Raw genomic sequence first — 23,704 nt, forward strand, 5'->3', positions numbered from 1 at the left:
GGGAAGGGAGCACTGTCAAACACAGGGTGGTATCAGGGTGTTAGCAGGGAGATGGGGATGGGATGAAATGAGCTCTGGCCCCTCCTCATAGCCACGCAAGAGACCTGAGCACTGGGGCATCCAGCCCTGCTCTTGTCTCTGTCACCTGGGTCTGAGGGCAGGCACCAGCTCCTCCCCTTGCACCCATGGCAGCACCCCCAGCAGTGTCACAGTGGGTCAATAGCTGGACCCTGAGCCTCACTGTCCCACAGCACTGCCTGCAGGAAGGTGACCCCCTCCCTGGGCCAGCCTGACCCCAAACCCAGTGTCCATGCTGGGAGTGCTGAGCCTGACCCCATCATGGAACCATGGAATGGTTTGGGTTGGAAAGGACCTTGCAGCTCCTCCAGCTCCAACCCCTGCCACATTCAGGGACCCCTTCCACTGGAGCAGCTGCTCCAAGCCCCTGTGTCCAACCTGGCCTTGAGCACTGCCAGGGATGGGGCAGCCACAGCTTCTCTGGGCACCCTGTGCCAGCGCCTCAGCACCCTCACAGGGAACAGCTTCTGCCTTATCTCCAACCTGAACTTCCCCTGTTTCAGTCTGAACCCATCACCCCTTGTCCTATCACTGCAGTCCCTGATGTAGAGTCCCTCTCTGCATCCTTGTAGCCCCCTTCAGACACTGGAAGCTGCTCTGATGTCTCCATGCAGCTTCTCTTCTCCAGGCTGAACAGCCCCAGTGCTCTCAGCCTGTCTTTGTATGGGAAGTGCTCCAGCCCCTGCTCACCCTTGCAGCCTCCAACATGACCAGGAGGTGAAACCACCATTCTCCATCCCATGTTTAACAGCCCTGTGGGACCTTTGTGCAGCAGGGAGTGGAGTGTTGATGTTTCTGGTGTGCACATGGTGACAGGTGATGGGAGCGGTGCCATCGGTTCTATCCGGTGTTCCATCTGGTGTCACCCCTTCCTGCTGCACCCCTTCTCCCTTGGGAAGGGCCCTCTATATAAGGGATGCCAAGGACAGTGATCAGGGTGCTGCTGGCAGTGGTGCTTCCAGAGGGTGCTGCAGCATTGCCTTCACCAGGAGCTTCCCTGTGTGTTCGGTGAGTGGAAGCAGCTGGAGGCATTGGCATCAGGCTGGGAGCAGGGGGCAGTGGGAGCACAGGCACCCATGGGTCTGGGTGCACTGTCCCCATGGCTGGCATTGCACCAGGACGTGGTGTCCTCATCCCCTTGACATCCATGAGGACATGGGCTGGCACCCAGGCTTGGTTCATGTTTTCCATTGATGATGGGAACCACACGTGCAGGATTTGGGGTGCACAGAGGGCTGGCACTGTCACCCAAAGGGACAGGGCAGCTCTTGGGGTCTGGGGGGGATGTGCTCCTGGGGGGTGAGTGGGGGCTCAGGGACTGGGATAGAGGAGCTGGGTCCTGGCTGCTGGCAGGGTGATGGTGTCCCACAGCAGGAGGTGTCACTGATGGTGCCTGTCCTTCCCTTGCAGCTTGGGGGTCACAGAGGATGCCGAACCCACACCCAGGTGAGGAGCTGTGGGGTCAGGCAGGACTGTGGGCATCACACAGCTCAGTGCAATAACCATGGGTACGCAGGGGATTAGCTGTGTACCAAAGGGGAGTGGGGCATCATGTGTGGGGAGGAGTCCTTTGGGTGCATGGGTACAGCAGCTCCCTGCGTTGTCTGTCCAAGGAGAATCCTGCTCTGCTTGCTAACAACCCCTCTTCTTCTTAGGTGGACCTGGTGGGGGGCCACCACCTCACCCTGGTCCTGGTCCCTGCCCTGGCCACCCTCCAGGCCACCCTGGTGGCCATCCCCATGAACCCCCTCCATGCCACCCTGGTGGCCATCCCCATGGCCCCCCTCCATGCCACCCTGGTGGCCATCCCCATGGCCCCCCTCCATGCCACCCTGGTGGCCATCCCCATGAACCCCCTCCATGCCACCCTGGTGGCCATCCCCATGGCCCCCCTCCATGCCACCCTGGTGGCCATCCCCATGGCCCCCCTCCACCTGGTCCCTGCCAACCAGGGCATCCTCCCCATGGGCATCCTCCTCCAGGACCCCCTCACAGCCCTCCAAAGCACCATTAAGAAGGACAAGAAGAAGCTCTCCAAGGTAAGAGTGAATCTCTGCTGTGGTCCTTCAGCCCCCTTACTTATGCCATAGAACACAGCCTGGAGAGCTGGGGCTCCCCTCTTCCACCTTTTGGAGCAGGGTGTTGGAACCTTTGCTGGCTGTTATTACACATGGAGACTCTTGCTTGGTTAGTAAATAGGCAAACCTGAGTTATTTCAGCTGATCCATGAAGTTACTTGGAGCTGTCTGACACAGTGACACAGCTCAGGTTGTATTAAATCCCACTTCAGTTCCTTCTTAAACCAAACCAGACCAAACCAACATACCAAATCCCAAACATCAGATAAAGGAGAAGCAATTCTCTATACAGGAATAGATGCTGCAGAAAATGCCGTGTCAGTGATAGGCACCATCCAGAGCAGGTTTGAGTGAGGGACTGTTAACAAAACCCCAGTTCCACCATTCAAGGAAGAAGCATTTCCTGTATGAAGCAAACCATTATCTTCTGTCTGGGTGTAATAGCTCTGAAAGAGACTCACCCTTGCTGACAGAGAGCAAGACCCTTCTGGACTTTGCTCAATCACTTGAACAGCCATAAAAATAACAATAAAACCCTGTCGCTCCCATGATATGTCCATAATTATATTCTCCAAGCACAAAAAGAGTGACTTCAAGCTCTAAAACGTGGTTTAAAACAGCATTGCAATAGACTGTGGTGATGATATTAGTAGCAGTTTCATCTTCAAGCCAAAGGATCCCAGCTGGGGTTTACTGTTCTGAGGCTGTGCTGCTGCCTCTCATGTAGGTTCACAGCATCACAGTCATAGAATCATCATAGAATGGGTTGGGTGGGAAGGGACCTTAAAGCTCCTCCAGCTCCAACCCCTGCCACAGACAGGGACCCCTTCCACTGGAGCAGCTGCTCCAAGCCCCTGTGTCCAACCTGGCCTTGAGCACTGCCAGGGATGGGGCAGCCACAGCTTCTCTGGGCACCCTGTGCCAGTGCCTCAGCACCCTCACAGGGAACAGCTTCTGCCTCAGAGCTCAGCTCAGTCTCCCCTGTTCTGGCAGGTTCAAGCCATTCCCCTTGGCCTGTCCCTACATCCCTTGTCCCAAGCCCCTCTCCATGTTTCCTGTAGGATCACCAACACCCTTCAGACATGGTGTGAAAAGGGGATTGTTTCTGTGCTTTATGTCCCCCAGCACTCCAGCAGCTCAAGCAGCAGTCCTGACTCTGACAGAAGAGGACATCTACTCACATCACACTGAAGCAATGATACACGAAGACAAATGCCCTGTGGGAACCACCTGCACGTAGCTCCACTCTTTTCCCCTTTCCCTTAGAGCTGCATGTCACCTGTTGAGTGATTTCCCTGTTTTTACCTTGTAAATCCTTTTACCTGGACTCACTGTGAGACAATGGGCTCTGTCTGCTGGCTTTTGGGAGAGCCCACTGAAAGAAGGGCAGTACCACAATGCTTGTTGGCAGTCTGCTGATGTCCATGTGTTTCTTCCAATGCAATGATGCTTGCTGCTAATGTAGATCCTTAGGTTTCCCAGCTGTAGCAGAGGGGCTGGTTGGGGAATGCCATAGCTTTCCTCTTGCTGGCCTGTATGGTTTGCCATCCTCCACTCCAGGGTAAGCATTAATAGCAGTGAACTGCCTTTGTGAAGCCTCTGAGCCACGGGACTGTGCCATGCTCACCAGGAAAGGTGAAAAGCCTGGCAGTGCTTTCACCATCTCAACCATTTCAACCCAGTACTGCCCTTGCTGCTGGTTTAGTTTAGTTTTGTTCATTGCCATGGCTCAAGAGGACCCTTCCTAGCCCCATGGCTGCAGGAGCCAGTGGCACAAGCTGGAGCACCCTGCACCCTGCACCCATACCTTCATCTCTTCTGCACCCTGACCCAGGGTCCCCCACACACAACCCACACACTGCCCAGCATCTCCTGCCCATCCCACCTCCACCACCTTACACAGATGCCCCATTCTCAGAGGGTTCCCCTGCTCTGCTGCCCCAGCTTGAGATACTCGAGTGCTGGATGCAAGAGGGGATGCAGAGTTGTGGGCTCAGGTGCAGTACCTGGTGGGATGGGGAAAGCCACAGCCCCCTCAGAGTCACACAATGGTTTGGGTTCTAAAGGACCTTAAAGCTCATCCAGATCCAACCCCCTGTCACAGGCAGGGATGCCTTCCACTAGATCACATCACCCAAGGCTCTGTACAACCTGGCCAAAGGGTGGTACCTGAGGTCTCTTCACCCATGAACAGGTGAGGAAGATGAAGTGAATGAGGGATGAAGACATGGTCTGTGTCATGCTGAGAGATCACTGACTGGATGGGCACTGAGGGATCAGGAGGCAGAGGAACAGGTCTGCAAGGGGACTGATGGAGATAGTGGGGAGGGATGGATGGGACCCATCAGCTTCCTGTGGTCCTTCAGGTTCTCAGCCATGCCCCATGACCCCTGTGCTGCAGGGCTTTGTGCATCAGTCTCACAGGTTGGGGGTTTGGGTCCTGTTTTGCTTTTGGATTTGTTTTGGGGTTGGGTTTGGATGGTTTGGTTCTTGATTTGTTTGTTTGTTTTGATGGTGCCTGTTTGCCTTGGTTTGGGTTGGGTTTGGGTTGGTTTGTGTCTTGGTTCAGGTCCCCATTTCTTCCAGTCCCAGCTTCTGTTCATTTGCAGCTCCTGCTGGTTTGTGCTCTGGGGTCAGCTCCAGCTCACAGACAGCTCTGACCAGTTTGAGCTCCCAGTCACTGCCAGGAGCAGACTGTGCCATGTCTGTCCCTGCGCAGGGATGGACAGAGGAGCCCCAGCCACAACATGTGGGGTGTGAAGCCCCAGGACGCACTCCTCACAGCACTGTGGGCAGGTGCAGCATCAGCTTGGATGCAGCTCTAGGTTGAGGGTTTGGCCTCCTCTTTCTTGGGGCAGAGGGGGGTGTTTGAGGTTGTGTTTAGGTTGGTTTGGGTTTGGGTTTGGGTTTGCTTGTTTGATTTTGGGTTTGGATTTTGGGTTCGATCTGGTTTTTGTGTACCAGTTCAGGTCCCTGTTTCTTTCAGCTCCTGGACATGTCCAGTTCAGTTTTGGCTCCAGCTCATTTACAGCTCCTGTTGATTTCTGCTCTGGGTTCAGGTCCAGCTTATAGACAGCTTCATCTGCTGGTCACTGTGGCTCCAGCTCATGTGCTTTGGATGCCCTTTTCACTCTATGCTCTCTTTATGTGGCTCTCCCCCTTCTCCCTGCCATTTGAGGACATCTCTTCCTGCAGCAGGCTGCCTTGCCAGCTGAGCACCAGAGCCTGGTGTAGAATCATAGAATAGTCAGGGTTGGAAAGGACCTTAAGATCATCCAGTTCCAACCCCCCTGCCATGGACAGGGACACCTCACACTAAACCATGGCACACAAGGCTTAATCCAACCTGGCCTTGAACACTGCCAGGGATGGAGCATTCACAACCTCCCTGGGCAACCCATTCCAGTGCCTCAGCACCCTCACAGGAAAGAACTTCTTCCTTTTATCCAATCTAAACTTCCCCTGTTTAAGTTTGAACCCATCACCCCTTGTCCTATCACTACAGTCCCTAATGAAGAGCCCCTCCCCAGCATTCCTATAGTCCCCTTCAGACACTGGAAGCTGCTATGAGGTCTCCACGCAGCTTCTCTTCTCCAGGCTGAACAGCCCCAACTTCCTCAGCCTGTCTCCATACAGGAGGTGCTCCAGCCCCTGATCATCCTCGTGGCCACCTCTGGACTTGTTCCAACAGTTCCATGTCCTTTTTATGCTGAGGACACCAGAACTGCACACAATGTTCCAGGTGAGGTCTCATCAGAGCAGTGTAGGGCAAATGGGAATTCGCTTCTGCTGTTCCTGCACCTGCCAGTGCTGTTTAAATACTTCATTCTAGCAGCTTTACCATTGGAAACATCATTCCCTGCTGGTGGTGTTTTGGGATGGAGAAAGTGAGGAATTAACTGACTTCAGTGTGTCACCTGCAACCAACTCCTCTTCCTCCCACCCTTCAGCTCTTGCCTAAGGGAGGACACTTGTAACTGCACCCAAGTGTTTCCCTGGGAGCTGAAGCATGTCCTGTGACAGCTCAGCCCATTTTCTTCCTGATTCTTATTTCCAATGTATTCTTTATGCAGATGTCAGCAACAATTACAGCCCTGGCACTGCTCAGGTGCACACCGTGTGTGTGCAAATGTAACAGCAAACACTTCATGCAGCTCTTTGCAAACCAAATACAAGGGGGTTGGAACTGGACCATCCTCAGGTCCCTCCCAACCCAACTGATGCTGTGATTCTATGTTCAGGCAGCGCCATCTATCCCCAAGCCGTGGTACCTGCGGTGATAACCGATTTACCCTTGCAGAGCAGCATCCCTCCTGGCCCTGCTTAAGGAGAGGAAAAGAAAATGGTTTCGTAGCTCTTACTTTGCAGGATGGTCGGTAATACTGCATCCATCTGCACACAGAGCAAGTCAGTGATGGCAGGGAAGCTTATCTGTGCGTGTACGTGGAGCCCGGACTCAAACTGGTCTATGGGGGCACAGCAAAGAAATCAGACTTATTTTGGCTTGCTCAGGGAGTGGAAACTCTCCCCTCTTCCTTACCAGTCTAAGGCTAGAGGTGGATGGAGGTGGACAACATACTGAGCTGTGTTTGTGGCTTCAGTACAGCACCATTGACCCCTGTGCCCACAGAACTGAAAGAAGGCATTTTGGTATGAGTGCAGTGAAGGGTTTTCTGCTCCTTGTACCTTTCCAACCTACATGTTTAGGCCCAAACTCGTGTTTGGGCTTTCTTTTCTCCTGCTCCGTGCTGCAGCGGCACCAGCTCCGGGCACACAGACCCCACCAGGAGCCGGGAACCTCGGGGCTGCCGTCGGTGCCGGGGCTGGTGCTGTCCCTGCTTTGCTGCCGGCTTTTGCTGCTCCGTACGGGGGTCATTGCCCAAAAGCGGCCCCGTGGGGCTCTGGCTGACGCGTGGGGCGCGGATGGGTCCAGGTGGAAGGAGAAGCCGCTGCCGAGAGCCACAGGTGGGGTTAAACGGGAAGAGAGGAGCGGTGCGGTGGGAACCGGGTGGAGCTGGAGCTGTGGGGGTTTGGCTGCAGCTTTCCCCAAGCTCCGCGTGTTGTGCCCGGGAGGAAGCAGGAGGGAGAGATCAGAGGCTCAGATGGGTACGGGGGTGGCGGCTGCGGATGATGGGGCTGTGGGGACGCCGCGGTCAGGGGAGGAGCAGGCGGGCGATAGGACCCGGGCGGCATCGCCGAGAGGGGCGGGGCCTGGCTAATGAGGGGGCGGGGTATGTTGGTTGTGGGCGGAGTCACGGGGTGACGCACGCTCCGTCTCTATAAAAGGCGAGCAGCGGCTAAGCCGGGGCGTGGCTCCGGCGGCTCCTCCATTGCGGTGAGTGTGGGGTCCTGGTGCATCCGGTTCTCCGTGTCCATCCCCGGCCCCTTCCCGAGAGCTCCCGGCGGCTCCAGCGGGCGCTGCTGCTCCGCAGAGCCGGGACCGACACCGGGGAGGGGCCCCGGGCTCCGGCACACGCGGCCGAGTGCTGGGAGCGGAGCCCGAGGGCTGAGCCTGGGCTGGGGCCGCGCTCGGAGCTGGGCAATGGAGTCCTGAGCGTTGGAGTCTGGAAACCAAGCGGGGCCGGTTCGGGGTCAGAACCAGAGACCGAGTCCTGCGGGCCGGGGGCAGGACCCGGGGTCACTAAAACCGGGTTTGGGGCTCGGCAATGGAGACCAAGCCCCACGTGTTGGAGTCTGGAGCCCGGCTCACGGGGTCAGTTGGGGGGCTCAGAGAGAGCCCGAGCTGCCCAAAGCAGGTTCCGAGCTGGGTCGGGCTGGTATCGGTTGGTGGCTGCTGAGCCATTGCATTGTGCATCACTTGTGTTCATTGGTTTTAACCTTCCCTTTTGTCCCCTTTAGCTTTACATTCTGTCCCCTTGTTACTTCCCTTATCATTATTAGTAGTAGGACTTGTGTTATCATGTATTTATATTATGCATTTTCTGTTGTATATTGTTAAGTTCTGGGCCCCTCACTACAAGGGAGACATGAAGGGGACTTGGCTGGTGGGAAGGGCAGGAGCACAGCACATTGCACTCTAAGCATCATCTTGTGCCTTTGAACCCTGCAGGTGCCCAATGGGCTGGAGGCTGTGAGCATGGAGAGCAAGGGCTGCCTGAGCAGCGGACGGTGAAGAGACAGATGGGACATCGTTGGAACGCAGGCCCAAGGAGAGGCCCCGTGCAGGTAAGGACACACTGGGGACACAGTGTAGGGTATTTGCAGGTTGTCCTCTTGGCAGGGATACAGGCAGTAGTTAAGGGGTGCAGGCAGTGGCAGGATGGGAAGTGTAGGTGTCAGGCTGGGTAGCTGCAGGTGCAATTTGCCTATTGCAGGTTTCAGGTTGGGAAGCATAGGGGTTAGATGGTATAACAAAGGTGTTAGTTTGGGTAGTGCTGGTGTCACTTTGGGTATTACAGGTGTTAGGTTGGATCCTGTAGGTGGCACTTTGGGAACCAGAGGTGTTAGGTTGTGTAGCATAGGTGGCACTTGAGGTGGCATTAGGTTGGCTGTCATAGGTGTTAGATTGGGTAGTGTCAGTGTTACTTTGGGTGTCATAGGTGTTAGGTTGGGTATCATAGTGTTAGGTTGGGTGTTGTAGGTGGCACTTTCTGTTTTACAGTTGTCAGGTTGGATCCTGTGGTAGGTGGCACTTTGGGAACCGCAGGTGTTAGGTTGGGCAGCAGAGGTGGTACATTGGGCATTGGAGGTGTCAGGCTGGGTAGAGTAGGTGGCACTTGAAGAGGTGTTAGGTTGGATATCATTGGTGTTAGCTTGGCTGCTGTGGGTGGCACTTTGGGAACCAGAGAGGTTAGGTTGGGTAGTGTAGGTGGCACTTGGGGTACTGTAGCTGTTAGGCTGGGTACAGTAAACGGCACTTTGGGTAGTGTAGGTATCAGGATTGGTACTATGGGTGGCACTTTGGGAACCATTGGTGTTAGGTTAGGTAGCAGTGGTGACACTTCTGACTCAGGGTTAGCACAGCTTTATTAGACTGGTTCTATCTGAGGTGCTTGGAAGGTGGACAACTTGGGTTGCACTTTGTGTACTGTAGGTGTTAGGTTGGGTGGGTGGGAGGGGGGTAGGAAAAGGGGTAGAGGGTGGGGGGGGCCGGGGGGGACGGAGGGGTGGGAGGGGAGGGTGGGTGGGGAGGGAGGGGGTGGGAGGGGAGGGGGGGGGGGGGGGGGGTGTTGGGGGGGGGGGGGGGGTGGGGGGGGGGGGGGGAACCAGGGGGGACCCGGACACTCTGTCCTCCAGATAAGACATCTCTATATATACAAAGACAGCAGTACAGCAGTCCCCTCCTTCACCCCCCCCCCCCCCCCCCCCCCACCCCACCCTCCCCCCACCCTCTCCCTCCCCCCACCCCCCCCAGGAGGGAGTTAGGGGGGGAGGGAGGCCTCCCTCCCCCCCTAACTCCCTCCCCCCCTCCCTCCCCAGAGGGCTTAGGGGGGGCAGGGAGGGGCTTAGGGGAAGCCCCTCCCTGCCCCCCCTAAGCCCTCCCCCATCCCCTCCCCTAACCCCTTCCGTCCCCCCAACCCCTTCCCTCTGCTCTGGAGGGGAGGGGCTAGGGGGAGGGAGGGGGTTCTTATACCTGTCCAGAGTCCATCCCAAACGTCGTATCCCTTCTGGAATCGCAGCTCTCTTCAGGGACCATCCCGGGGTGCTCGACCTGTCCCTGCAAGAAGAACACCCATCACCACCAATCTCTTCATGCGTCTGCCGCTGGCCACCTTTCCTACCCACCACCAGCCCAACCTGCTTCCTCCCCACACATCTTGGCCTTGTGGCACTCCTAGCCCCACACTGTGGCCATGCTGCATCCTTCTATCTGTCCTGTATCATCTTCTGCTTCTCCACTGGTATGTGGAGCATGGGCAGACTGTGCCTGGTCCCTCCTCCAGGCCTTTGCTTCCCTGGCTGTTCCCAGCTGGCACCCACATGTACACAGCTGTGCAGATCCTTCCCAAATAACAGCCTTCATCCTGTGAGATGGAATAAACCTCCTGTCCACACACAGACTTCAATGGCTGCCTCCTGCATCTTCTTTGTCCTCCTCCTCCTCAGAACCCCCTCACACCATGACCACAAAACATGGCCATGCACCTGGCAGTCCACACACCTGGATGATGCCATCTCCCATGTCAGCCTTTAGTGCTGAGCAAGAGTTGTCCAACTTCCAAGCACCTCAGATGGAACCAGTCTAATAAAGCTGTGCTAAACCTGAGTCAAAAGTGCCACCTTTGCTAGCCAAATTAACACCAATGGTTCCCAAAGTGCCACTATAACACTAAGCCTGATACCTACACTACCCAAAGTGCCGCTTACTGTACCCAGCCTAACAGCTACAGTACCCCAAGTGCCACGTACAACACCCAACCTAACCCCTCTGGTTCCCAAAGTGCCACCCACAGTAGCCAAGCTAACACCAATGATATCCAACCTAACATCTCTTCAAGTGCCACCTACTCTACCCAGCCTGACACCTCCAATGCCCAATGTACCACCTCTGCTGCCCAACCTAACACCTGCGGTTCCCAAAGTGCCACCTACCACAGGATTCAACCTGACAACTGTAAAACAGAAAGTGCCACCTACAACACCCAACCTAACACCTATGACACCCAAAGTAACACTGACACTACCCAATCTAACACCTATGACAGCCAAAGTAACACTGACACTACCCAATCTAACACCTATGACAGCCAAAGTAACACTGACACTACCCAATCTAACACCTATGACAGCCAACCTAATGCCACCTCAAGTGCCACCTGTGCTTCCCAACCTAACACCTCTGGTTCCCAAAGTGCCACCTACAGGACCCAACCTAACACCTGTAATACCCAAAGTGACACCAGCACTACCCAAACTAACACCTTTGTTATACCATCTAACCCCTATGCTTCCCAACCTGAAACCTGCAATAGGCAAATTGCACCTGCAGCTACCCAGCCTGACAGCTACACTTCCCATCCTGCCACTGCCTGCACCCCTTAACTACTGCCTGTATCCCTGCCAAGAGGACAACCTGCAAATACCCTACACTGTGTCCCCAGTGTGTCCTTACCTGCACGGGGCCTCTCCTTGGGCCTGCGTTCCAACGATGTCCCATCTGTCTCTTCACCGTCCGCTGCTCATCCCTAAACACGCACCATGACCACCACCAAGCAGGGCCCTCCTGCATGGGCCCATGCACAGCTCCTCAGCATCCTCTGATGCATCCTCGGCGCTCAGAGCTCGGCCGTTCTGCACCTCCATGGGCTGGCATTGCTAAAGAAAACCCACTCCCTTCTATTGCTGGCCGGCCATTCACCTCCTCTTCATCCTCTCCTTCTTCCTCTTCCTCCTCGCTGCACCTTGCTGTAAAAGGAGCAGGGTGCCTGCCCTACAGGATGCTGCTGGCACTGGTGATGCCCAGCTTGCTCCTGGCCATACGCATGGAGTTGCCATAGTCCTTTGAGATGCTGCAGAAGGTCAGCGTGGACAGGCAGCCCCTGCTCTCGATGCTCACAGCCTCCAGCCCATTGGGCACCTGCAGGGTTCAAAGGCATAGGATGGTGCTTAGAGTGCAACGTGCTGTGCCCCTGCCCTTCCCACCAGCCAAGTCCCCTCCACATCTCCCTTGTAGTGAGGGGCCCAGAACTTAACAATATACATTAGAAAATGTATCATATAAACTAAATACATGATAACACTAGTCCTACTACTAATAATGATAAGGGAAGAAATAATAACAAATATAAAGAATATAAAGCTAAAAGGGGAAGGTTAAAACCAATAAACACAAGTGATGCACAATGCAATGGCTCAGCAGACACCAACCCATACCAGCCTGACCCAAGCAGCGATCGCTGCCTTCCAGGTAACTCCCCCCACTTCCTATCCTGGGCAGGACGTGCTGTGGGATGGGATGATCCTTTGGCTCCTTTGGGTCAGGTGTCCTGGCTCTGCTCCCTCCCAGCTTCCAGTGCCCCTCCTCACTGGCACAGCACAAGAGTCTGACAAGTCCTGGGATTGGGCTAAGTACCACACAGCAAGAGCTAAAACCTCACTGCTGATGTTATCAGCATCAGTCTGATGTTATCAGCATCAGTCTCACACTAAACCCAAAGCTCAGCACTCAGCCAGCTCATGGGAAGCAAACGAGCTCTATCCCAGCCTAAACCAGTCCATCACCCACCTGCATTCCCAACCGCCTCCCTCCCTGGCTCAGTGGGACAGGGCACAGTGGGGACACAGAACGGTCTCTGCAGCCAGATGCAGCCTGCAAGGCAGTAAAGAGCCCAGCCCCTTGACACACGGGTACAGAAGCACACAGACTGACACAGCAAGGGGGCCTGGTTAAGTAAGTCCTTCATGAGGGGATGCATGGGAAGTGTGCGCTGCTGGATATGTATTTAATGCTCAGAGCGGTGCCACTTGACTCCAAGGAGCTCTGATGGCCCTTCCTGCCTGGGACCAGGAGATGACGTTATCCCCTATTGCCAGCATCCCTGCACCTCGCCCTGTCAGTGACAGCACCTCAGCAGGTACCAGAACACCTGAAACCAGCAAAGTCATCCCAGAAAACCCCTCCACTGCCGGGCACTTGACACTCACTCACAGGCCTGCAAACCAGCGCTCCTCACAAAGCGGAGCTGGACCTAAAGGGCAGCATCTGTGGGGACCCGGGATGTGCAGCCCTGCTCCAGAGGGAGCCTGCCTGTCCTAGGGGTGCTGCTGCCTACGGAAGCTGTGGGGCAGGAGGAGAGTGATGCAGGACCAGCAACATCACAGCCGTGCCCCTCTCCCTGGGTGCCCTGCGGGATGAGCCCTGCTCCACACCTCATGCTGCTCCCTGAGAGCCTACGCCAGCCTTGGATGGCAGGGAATAAAACCCCATAGACAGCACAGACGTTCCCCTCTTCTCACACCCTCACCTCACAGACGTGCTCCCAGCCCAAGGCAGCACTGCCAGGAAAGGAGGGGGCTCAGCACAGCTCAAACAACCCCAGACATTCAGGGTGCTCCTGCTCAGAGCAGGGCCAGGACTGGCCCCATCCAGCCTGGCCCCAGGACCGGCACTGGCTGAATGCCCTCCAGTACCCCTAGGACAGGGCCACTCTGGGGTCACACATGGCGGGTGGGTGTAAGTTGGAACTTCCCTGCTCTCTCCCAGCTCACAGCCACCATCCCTTTCCCATGCCCTAACTCCTCACCCACACGTACAGGGGGAGATGCAAAGACGAGAGCCTGGACACAGACGTGAGCCTCTGCTGCCCCCAGGCACACAAACGCTTTGGCTCCCGCACAGGAAAACTCCACTTTGGCCACAGTGTTCCCAGTCAGCAAACACCATCCACACCAATACATTCAGCAGCTCTAAACCCTTCCTTAGCAAAGGATGCTGACACAGGGGGCAGATGCAGCCCCATAACCTGCCTCAACAGCCACTGTTGCCTCTGGCGTCACCAGGGCTTGCAGAAGAGCACCTAAAGGTCTTGGGTACATTAGTACATATCCTACCAGCCAGGCTGTCGAGGACAACAGCATCTCAAGGGTGCATTGGCTTTCCCTTCAGCAGGTTTAATCCCATGGATGAGCGGGTGGGAGCCAGGCACGTGCAGCGCAGGCAGGAGGGATGGAGCCAGCCCCAAACACATCCGTGCAGCTCAAGCCAACCTGCGGTGCCCTGCACATACCATGAGCTGCCTGCACACAAAGCACTCCCGGACCTGCCCTGACAAGCACATCCCGCAGAGCTGCTGTGCCTTGAGATGGGGACACCTCTCCCGACACCCTCGCTAGGCTGAGCTGACACGGGGCTCCCTGCGGGCTACAGAGCGGCGGATGAGAGGCACTCGCCCACCCCTGCTCCAGGGACACGGCCCCATAGAGACGGACGCTGCCCACAGGAGGGACGATCCCACCTGGAGCACTGTGCAAAGGTGACAGCTCCTCGGACACCTCCCGCCCCCAGCACCGGCTCCTGCCCCGCCTGCTCCCTTCCCACCCGCTCGGACCCTTCCTGCTCTGGAGCCACAGCATTCCCTGCTCTGGAGCCGCAGCATTCCCTGCTCTGGAGCCGCAGCATTCCCGGCTCTGGAGCCGCAGCATTCCCTGCTCTAGAGCCACATTCCCTGCTCTGGAGCCGCAGCATTCCCTGCTCTGGAGCCACAGCATTCCCTGCTCTGGAGCCACAGCATTCCCTGCTCTAGAGCCGCAGCATTCCCGGCTCTGGAGCCGCAGCATTCCCTGCTCTGGAGCCGCAGCATTCCCGGCTCTAGAGCCGCAGCATTCCCTGCTCTGGAGCCACAGCATTCCCTGCTCTGGAGCCGCAGCATTCCCGGCTCTGGAGCCGCAGCATTCCCTGCTCTGGAGCCACACCGTTCCCTGCTCTAGAGCCACAGCATTCCCGGCTCTGGAGCCACAGCATTCCCTGCTCTGGAGCCGCAGCATTCCCTGCTCTGGAGCCGCAGCATTCCCTGCTCTGGAGCCACAGCATTCCCTGCTCTAGAGCCGCAGCATTCCCTGCTCTGGAGCCGCAGCATTCCCTGCTCTAGAGCCGCAGCATTCCCTGCTCTGGAGCCACAGCATTCCCTGCTCTGGAGCCGCAGCATTCCCGGCTCTGGAGCCACAGCATTCCCTGCTCTAGAGCCGCAGAATTCCCTGCTCTGGAGCCGCAGCATTCCCGGCTCTGGAGCCACAGCATTCCCTGCTCTAGAGCCGCAGCATTCCCTGCTCTGGAGCCACAGCATTCCCTGCTCTACAGCCGCAGCATTCCCTGCTCTGGAGCCGCAGCATTCCCAGCTCTGGAGCCACAGCATTCCCTGCTCTACAGCCGCAGCATTCCCTGCTCTGGAGCCACAGCATTCCCTGCTCTGGAGCCGCAGCATTCCCGGCTCTGCAGCAGCAGCATTCCCTGCTCTGGAGCCGCAGCATTCCCGGCTCTCCTCCGCTCCCTCCCGTGCTGCTCTCGACTGCTCCTGAGCCCGGAGCTCCCTCCTGCCCCGGCCGCTCTGCCCCCTCTGCCCCTCCCTCGGGCCCCGCTTTGCTTCCTCAGACAGCAGGAAAACGCCACAGCCCCAGCTCGGATCCGCCATCCAAGCCCAGCCCAGGGACGGCAAACTCTGCCCTCAGGCCTGCAGGGACTCCCTTCACAGAGCACCGCAAGGAAAGGGATGCGGTAAAGGGTTCCTTTAACGGTCTGAGCCATTCATTCCAAACAGGGCCTGTGCTGAGGGTCTCTGTCAGCTCCCAACCTGCACTGGTTGGAGGGGTTCCCTGTGCCTACAAGTGAGGATGTGTTCTCATCTTCACCCTGGTTCAGTTCACAACATCCATTAGCACTGAACACTGCTGATCCATATTCCTATTGAGCCTATGAGCAGCAGAAGCTGCACCTCCAGAGGCAAAGGGGACCACGGGCAAGTGTCCAGCCTGCAGGGAAGCAAAGGATCCCATCCCTGTGATCCCAACAAGACCCTCACAGAGCCAAGAATGCAGCTGGGACATGGAGCACAGCGGCTATGGGAAGGAGAGCTCGCCTGCAGGGATGCTGAGGCATGAGGAGAAGCTGGGATGTTGCTCCTGGGGTTTGGAGACTGGGATCTAAGAGCCAGGGGTGTGAGCAGTGCCCAGGCCTCATCATCACAGGCACTGCAGAGCAGCTCTGCTCACACACGTGGGCCTTGGGCCACCACAGCACCCTCGGGTGCAAGCAGGGCAGCACAGCCAGGGTGCTCTGGCTCATACAGACACTAAGGGGCTGCTGCCCTCAGCTGCACTCAAGCCCCTGCTGCTTTCTGCTCCTCCAAGGAGGCCTTCAGAAGGACCCACATGAGATGTGGGCACACAGCGTGACCCAAGGGATGGCTTCCAGGATCAGCACACAGGACAGACACCATGGAGGTTCAGTTACTGGTTAGCAAAGCCCCTCTCTAACGGCTGACACTGGGATTCAGGAGGCCCTGACACATCCCACCTCTCTTCTGCAAGCTCAGATCTGTTTCCCTCTCCCCTCTCAAGCTACACAGATTCCTCCTCTGACTGAAACATAAGGACCACACTGTCAGCAGGAGGAGGGACAGGGACAAAGAGGTGCAGCAGCACCATCAGTGCTGAGCCCTGCACTGGAGAAACCCAGTGCTTGTCCTCACTTCTGCCAAGCACCCCACAGCCCATGCACACGATGCGGCCTCAGCCATAGGGAAGGAGCTCAGCAGAGCCATGGGGAGATGATCCCCTTTACACAAAGGGGTTATTTGGGGTTGCATGCACCTGGCAGGTCAGGCAGTGCCACCGCTCTCCCATTCACTCTCTGGAACATGGTGTTACTTCCCCATCCAGCCTATGGAGCTGCCATAAATCCCATCTCATTGGGCCATCCCCTTGCCTGCTTTACTGTCATCACAGCCCAGATGCTACGTTATTCCCCCCCATCCCAATTCCAACGCACACACAAAACAGCTGCCCAGCCAGAAAATCATTTCACTTTATTCATCCTTTTATTAGTTTTCACCCCATATGATCACAATTCCATAGATTCCCAATTTGCTGGGAAGAGGCAGAGGGAAGGAGGGGGGAATAACGTAGCGTCTTTTCCCCCTTGTCTTTAGCACTGCACTGATGCATCACACGTCAGGTCTCTTGCCAAAAGCCTCCTCTTTCTGCAGGGAAAAGCTGCCGGGAAGGAAGTTTTGCTCCGAGCTCTAATCCCAGATTTCTTCAGGCTTCCCACGGCTCTTCCTGTGCTGGAGCACAAGAGAGAGCGCATCCTCCAGGCTATCCCAGCACACCGGTCTGGTGCTCACCCAGCCTTGCACATCTATGGCACAGTGATGGAAACTGCCATTAACAGGAGGAAATTGCCTGCAGGGATTGCAAAAGGAAATGTCCCATAAGGTGGAAGGAGACCACAACTGAAGCCAAAATGCAACCTTACACCTAGGGGAGGATGTAACTGCTGGAACACTGTGGGCAAATCACACGGAGACTCCACTGAAGGCACTGAACCTCAATGGACAGTGAGTGCAGGCCATTAGGGACTGGACATAGAGCAAAGGGAAAGGAGGTACCTTCGGCCATCACCTCAAAGGGGCATCCCAGTCACAACAGCACAAGCCCAGGGCTCAGCACCAGCACATGTGGCCAGTTTGGGGCTCCCAGGGCTTGTTTTCTCCCTGGGCCTCCATTGATTGCTGTGAGAAATGGGGATGCCAACAGCCCTCCAACAGTGGCAATCTCTGCAATAGCAGCCCTGCTCAGGCAGCTGAGCTGGCTCAGCTCACAGCTCTGACCCTGACACCATTCCCTGAGCCTGAGGTCTGCTCTTATGGCCTCAGCACTGAATCACCAGCTCCCTGACAGCCAGGGGATCAGGGCAGGGCTCATCCAGCAAATGCCCCTTGAGCACCAACTACTGAATGGTGCAGCACTGGGAGAGGGAGCAGAGGAGCGGGGCTGGCTCTGCCTCCCCTTCAGGACAGAAACCTGGTGCTGGGCAGCACCTACACATGGCTTGCACTGGAACAGCTCCACCAGCATTCACAGCACCTTCATACACAGCCCAACCCCAAGCAGCTCTCATCTCTGATGCAAGCTTGAGGTGTACACAGAATAACCTGGCTTTGGCACAGACTTTGACAGCACAAAGGTGAAAAGTGAAACCCTAACCCTAATCCAAACCACATGAATTTATCAATTGCTGAAGCCCCTGCTAAACTGAATGGGCTCATTGCCCTGCAACCAAGCACACAGCTGGAACAGCTACAAAACACTGCTCATACGCCCCTCATCACCTCCTCACCAGTGAATTCTTCCATCCCCTTTTTCCTTCCCATATCAATGCCTTCCACCATCACAAGGGCTCCTGCCCACTGCCCACACTCAGTTGGCACTCTTGACTTCAGTCACCTCAGCTGCTGCATGAGCATCTCCCCCCAGGACCACAGCCCCATCACTCTCTGCCAGAAGCTCTCATTGACATTTGGCTCTTTCATTATTACCTTTAAAGATTCAATCACTTCCACTTCAAGGGAAGCACTCTGGGAACTGCCAAGGCCCAGAGGACAGATTCATGCGCCCCATCAATGTGCTTTAGGGTTACAGGCACCTCAACCCAGCTGACACTCCCTCTCCACACTACACCATCACAGCATCCATCCATTGCCATCACTTTCCACTTGGAAAGCCCCAGTAAACACCAGCAAAGCCCTTTACATGTCCCATCACATTCCCAATACACCCAGATCTTTCTCCAGAAGCCTTTCCAGTGAATAAAATGGTCCCAGACAAATTCTGCTTGTTATTTAGACAGAGCCAGCCTTGCTTGGGAGCTCTCCCAAACACACTTCAGCAGCAGCATAAGGAACAGCATCCTCTGCAGACAGAGCTGAGGCTGATACGAACACAGGCATTTTCTAGAGAGAAACATGCCTCAGGTCTCTCACCAATACCTACATATGGAGCTAAACCACAATTTCTCAGCTGCTTCTGGGTAATACATGGGGGTAACTTGGAACTAAATCAATTTTACACTTATGGATGATGTGAAAACGTGTAGAGGTGTCACTTACTGTCAGACGATCCCGTTTCTGGTACATTGGGAGAGGATGGAAGGTATCCCAGCAGTTTGCCCTGGATTTCCTCTAGTCTTGTTCTGGAGGATCACGTGCAGACAGGAGCAGCAACAAGGCTGAGGGAACACAAACAAGCATTGACAACATTAGCCCACCAAAAGCCTTGCTGGAGTGCTCTAAACCTATTTGCAGGTACAATTCAGCATCACCAAAGCTCTTGGAAGCATCAGGGAGTGCAACAAGAGGGAAAGGCTCTTTTGGACAGACACGAACCTCTCAGGCCCAGCAGCAGGGATCATTCACATGTAACTCAACAACACTCAACAGGACGAGGCTTCTGTAAAACCCCAACTGTGCAGACACAGGGAACAGATTGCCCAGCACACACAGAAAGTCCATCAGGATCCTCCAACACTTCCTCAGCCAAAACCCACTCCCATCTCTTGGACAACCCACAACATCCACCAGCTTCCAGGCTGCATCCAGACAGACCTTCTTGCCTGCTGCACATCCTGAAGCAGGATTTGCCCTTAAGCTTTTGTTACCTTCCAAACTAGCATCACAACCCTCCCTTTGAGAACAGCAGTGGCCAACACAGCTTCCTCCCTCAGCCAGCAGACACCACAAAGGGAAAGCAGGAAAGGCATTTAGGGGTGGGATGCTGCGAACCACGAGATATGAGAAGAAGCTCCTGCAGAATATATGGAGGAAGGGAGGGACGTGAATGCCAGTAATGCCCAACTGCAGCAAGCACCTTCTCTGCCTCCAGTACCTTTCATTACAAGCACTGCAGCCTCCAACAGGCATCTCCCTGATGCTTGCACCAGCAGGGACCCTGCAGGCCCTGCAGATGACCCAGCAGCTCCGTGCCTCAGTTTCCCCTCTCACAGACACAGCAAGGGGGCTCTGGGTAGGCTGAGATCAGGTGTGGGTAGGAGCTCATCAGCCCTCGGGCCCAGGCACTTGTTTCTACAGCACCTGGGGACCCCAGGAGTCATTCTCTTTGCTCTGGGCTATTCCAGCCTGGGGCAGCAGCTGAGGGAGAGCAGAGGAGGCACAGGACTCATGGAAAGGGCTCAGGCTCAGTTCCTCTACAGAGTCCTTGGGAAGCTCTGATCTTGTTCTCTGTCTGATCTGGGCTTCTTTCTCCTTCCTTGTAGATGGTGACAGTGACAGCAGCCACGCACATGCAATGCTTTGAAACATAACATCACTGTTAGACACACCTCATGTTATTGCTGCATGCTGTAAGCAAGGCACAGTCCTAAGAACATACAGACTACTTACAGTAGAGGTTAAGCAACAGGGGTGTGGGGGCCAGCAAGTCAGTACTGAGAGCAACAACCACAGGCACAGAGTCCAATGTCATTGTTTTAGAGTCCTCCATGTTTCAGTGCAAGGAACAGGGATCACTCAGCAAAGCAAAAAGCATCTCTCAACAAAGACACAGCAAGCACTTGGTCATGGCCTGGTGCCAATGCAAGCATCACTCACACCAACCACAGGCAGCACAAGCAGGCTCTAAAACATAGCAAGCAACTTCTCTAAAGCACAGAACCTGCTGGCCACCCACAGCACAGGGCACAGACAAACCCTGCTCCCAAAGGGGCACCATCACCGGGTACCCTCAGGACTCAGGAGCAATTCAGAGGTTCAAGACCTTCAGCAAAGAGACAACTTTCTTCCTGCATCCCACTGTAAGGGCAGCAGGCAAATTCCTTCCTTCCCCTTTTCCTTACCTCCTTTCCCTGCCAGGCTGTTGGTCCTAGTCCTCAAGGAAGAGGGCAGCACTAAACTCTGCCTCAAAGCACACAGAAGGCTCAAGGCAGCAGGTGCAGAAGTCAAGGAGAAGCCCATGGACATCAGACGCCAGCACCCCAACAAAACCAGACCTGCTTCTTCCCAAAGCAAAGCCAAACTCATCCTTCCCATCTCAGGAAAACACGATGCAATGAACCCAGCTCCTGCACACCTTCCTCTGCAAGCACAGCCCTCCCAGGACAACCAACAGAACCTGCTGGTGCTGCCGAGGGTAACCAAGCCCACCCGGGAGCACACTGCTCCCACTCACCTCACTGCTCACTCTGGACCTGAAGCCAGCACCAACAACCCAGTGGGTTCATGAGGACCCAATGCAAACACCAACTCCTGCACACGGGGCCCTCCGGAACGGTGCCCGCAGCATCCGAGTCCATCTCCGTACGGCCGCACTGAGCGCTCTCAGGGCCCCAGGAACCCGCTCCCTGTGTGCGAACGGAGCCGCCGGGGCCGCCCCGGCTCCCACCGCCCGCCCGCGGCATCCGCAGCCGCTGCTCCCGTGCCCGCCCGCGCCTCTCTCCTCTCCCTTCCCCCCTGCAGCCGCAGCCCCAGCGCCGGTTCCACCCGGTTCCCCCCGCACCGCTCCTCCCTTCCCGGTTAACGCCGCCTGCGGCTCCGGCAGAGCCTTCTCCCCGGGACGCAGAACGGCCTCAGCGGCAGCCGGAGCCCGGTGCAGCCGGGGCCGGGGCTCAGCGGCAGAAGGCAGGAGCCGCTCTGTGCCTGAGCCCCGGCAGCAGCCCAGGGAGGGCTCATGCGGAGACTTCCATGCACGGGGCTCTGGGTCTAAGCTCGGAACCTGCTTTGGGCAGCTCGAGCTCTCTCTGAGCCCCCCAACTGACCCCGTGAGCCGGGCTCCAGACTCCAACACGTGGGGCTTGGTCTCCATTGCCGAGCCCCAAACCCGGTTTTAGTGACCCCGGGTCCTGCCCCCGGCCCGCAGGACTCGGTCTCTGGTTCTGACCCCGAACAGGCCCCGCTTGGTTTCCAGACTCCAACGCTCAGGACTCCATTGCCCAGCTCCGAGCGCGGCCCCAGCCCAGGCTCAGCCCTCGGGCTCCGCTCCCAGCACTCGGCCGCGTGTGCCGGAGCCCGGGGCCCCTCCCCGGTGTCGGTCCCGGCTCTGCGGAGCAGCAGCGCCCGCTGGAGCCGCCGGGAGCTCTCGGGAAGGGGCCGGGGATGGCCCCGGGACACGGAGAACCGGATGCACCAGGACCCCACACTCACCGCAATGGAGGAGCCGCCGGAGCCACGCCCCGGCTTAGCCGCTGCTCGCCTTTTATACAGACGGCGCGTGCGTCACCCCGTGACTCCGCCCACAACCAACATACCCCGCCCCCTAATTAGCCAGGCCCCGCCCCTCTCGGCGATGCCGCCCGGGTCCTATCGCCCGCCTGCTCCTCCCCTGACCGCGGTGTCCCCACAGCCCCATCATCCGCAGCCGCCACCCCCGTACCCATCTGAGCCTCTGATCTCTCCCTCCTGCTTCCTCCCGGGCACAACACGCGGAGATGGGGAAAGCTCCTTGTGCACAAAAGTCCAGACCCTGCTTCTGGCCATGCAGGAACATACAAAGGTCACCTGCTATAACCTGGGCCATACAGGCTGTTGTTTCACCCGCTGGCTCCTGCCATGGAATCTTAGGTGGAAAAGCATTCGTGGATATCCATGTTGGTGGCACTGCTCCAGAGCTCACCGTGTGTAGATGATGCCCAGCAAGACCTTTATGTCTTTGCACGTTACACCTTGGACCTTTGCAACACTTCAGTTACAAGTAGCGACATAACAAGATGGACATGAACATTTCTGTAGCAAATATACTCCCTCCCTTTCCCCCAAGGCCCATAGGCTGCTGTTGAATACAACTAGCAGCACATACTTCAGATTCCATTTTGAGATTAATGTCTAAGTAGGCTGGAAAAAAAAAGGAAAAGAAAATAGAGGTGGATTTACTTATTTTTGTTATATGTGCTTTATGGTGGCCAATGTCTCATGCTCTTGTGATAAGCACATCAATGTATTGGCTTTCACAAATCATAGGTGTGGCTGTGTGGATATAGAATCATAGAATCATAGAATAGTTAGGATTGGAAAGGACCTCAAGTTCATCTAGTTCCACCCCCCTGCCATATAACTATACAAGTTTATAGTTGGTCCCTAAGCACCACTGTTGATGCAGGTATGGATGCCTGTGTTGGACCAGGATGGTTGAGCTGCAGTCGCAGTGGCCAAGCCTTTGTTGACAGAACAGGTCCAAGGCCTGGCTTGGTAAATGAGCCCCTATGGCTCCGGCACAGGATTTGGGAGCTCAGCTCAGCCCCTTCCTGCCCCTGAGCCCTGCTGCCACCCTCCTCCTGAGGCACAGCCCATGGTACCTTCAGTCTTTATTGGTATAAAAGCCTTCAACCCAAAATCATGTAAAAAAGAGGGAGGTTCACATGGTCACGTCGGGGTCATAAGTTAACGGCTGCAGTAAAAAGGCTCCCAGGGAATTCCCTTTCGGAACAGTGACCCAAGGGCTGAGTGCAGAGATAAAAGCCCCGTTCGGAAGGGGCAGGAGGAGCAGGACACATTCAGGCCGTCGGCAGAGAAGGCAGCAGCTCCCCGGGCACAGCAGAGCCTCGGAACCAGCGCTGGTGCTGTCCCTGCTCCGGTGTCGTCGGGGAGCCCACACCGCGGTGGGGTCTAAGGCACAGCTCGAGGGTGTGTAAACACTGCAGCCCTCCGGGGGCATTGCAGAGGGGTTCAAGTACGGTGGGAGCGAGGCCGCTCCGTGGGGGGTGCATGGGGCAGCCTCGGTCACCTCCTGCCCACCGGGGGCTGCAGGGCCACCTTCGGGGGGGGGCCCCGCTGGGAGAGCACGGCCGGGGCTGGGGCAAGGGCTGCTCCTGACGGCTCCAGAGGGGCCTTGGTCTTCAGCGCTGGGAGAGGCTTCCGGGGGGGCTTCGGCTTCACCTGGTGGGGAGAGAGCCGAGGTGAGGGACCCCAGACTGGGGTGGGATGGGAGGGACCTTAAAGCTCATCCAGCTCCAACCCCTGCCACAGGCAGGGACACCTTCCACTGGAGCAGCTGCTCCAAGCCCCTGTGTCCAACCTGGCCTTGAGCACTGCCAGGGATGGGGCAGCCACAGCTTCTCTGGGCACCCTGTGCCAGCGCCTCAGCACCCT

The 23,704-nt window shown here is 56.5% G+C and overlaps 2 long non-coding RNA genes across 7 annotated transcripts; one reads left to right on the plus strand and one right to left on the minus strand.

Annotated features, from left to right (window-relative positions):
• The first annotated feature begins 7,467 nt into the window (after nt 1-7,467).
• Nucleotides 7,468-10,183, plus strand: LOC117436593 (uncharacterized). 3 transcript variants are annotated; one of them, XR_004549920.1, is made up of 3 exons: nt 7,468-7,491; nt 8,227-8,342; nt 9,797-10,183. It is a non-coding gene; the product is annotated as an uncharacterized lncRNA (long non-coding RNA). The 3 variants fall into 3 exon arrangements; XR_004549922.1 differs by lacking the exon at nt 7,468-7,491 and adding an exon at nt 7,725-7,747; XR_004549921.1 differs by lacking the exon at nt 7,468-7,491 and adding an exon at nt 7,851-7,869.
• Nucleotides 9,668-21,831, minus strand: LOC117436595 (uncharacterized). 4 transcript variants are annotated; one of them, XR_004549926.1, is made up of 4 exons: nt 21,764-21,831; nt 18,719-18,837; nt 11,230-11,694; nt 9,668-9,834 (listed from the first exon to the last, which is right to left on the minus strand). It is a non-coding gene; the product is annotated as an uncharacterized lncRNA (long non-coding RNA). The 4 variants fall into 4 exon arrangements; XR_004549927.1 differs by lacking the exon at nt 21,764-21,831 and adding an exon at nt 20,461-20,479; XR_004549928.1 differs by lacking the exon at nt 18,719-18,837 and having other exon boundaries at nt 21,764-21,813.
• Between the last annotated feature and the right edge of the window lie 1,873 nt (nt 21,832-23,704).

Source organism: Melopsittacus undulatus, chromosome 8, assembly GCF_012275295.1.
Source record: "Melopsittacus undulatus isolate bMelUnd1 chromosome 8, bMelUnd1.mat.Z, whole genome shotgun sequence".
NCBI lineage: Eukaryota > Metazoa > Chordata > Aves > Psittaciformes > Psittaculidae > Melopsittacus > Melopsittacus undulatus.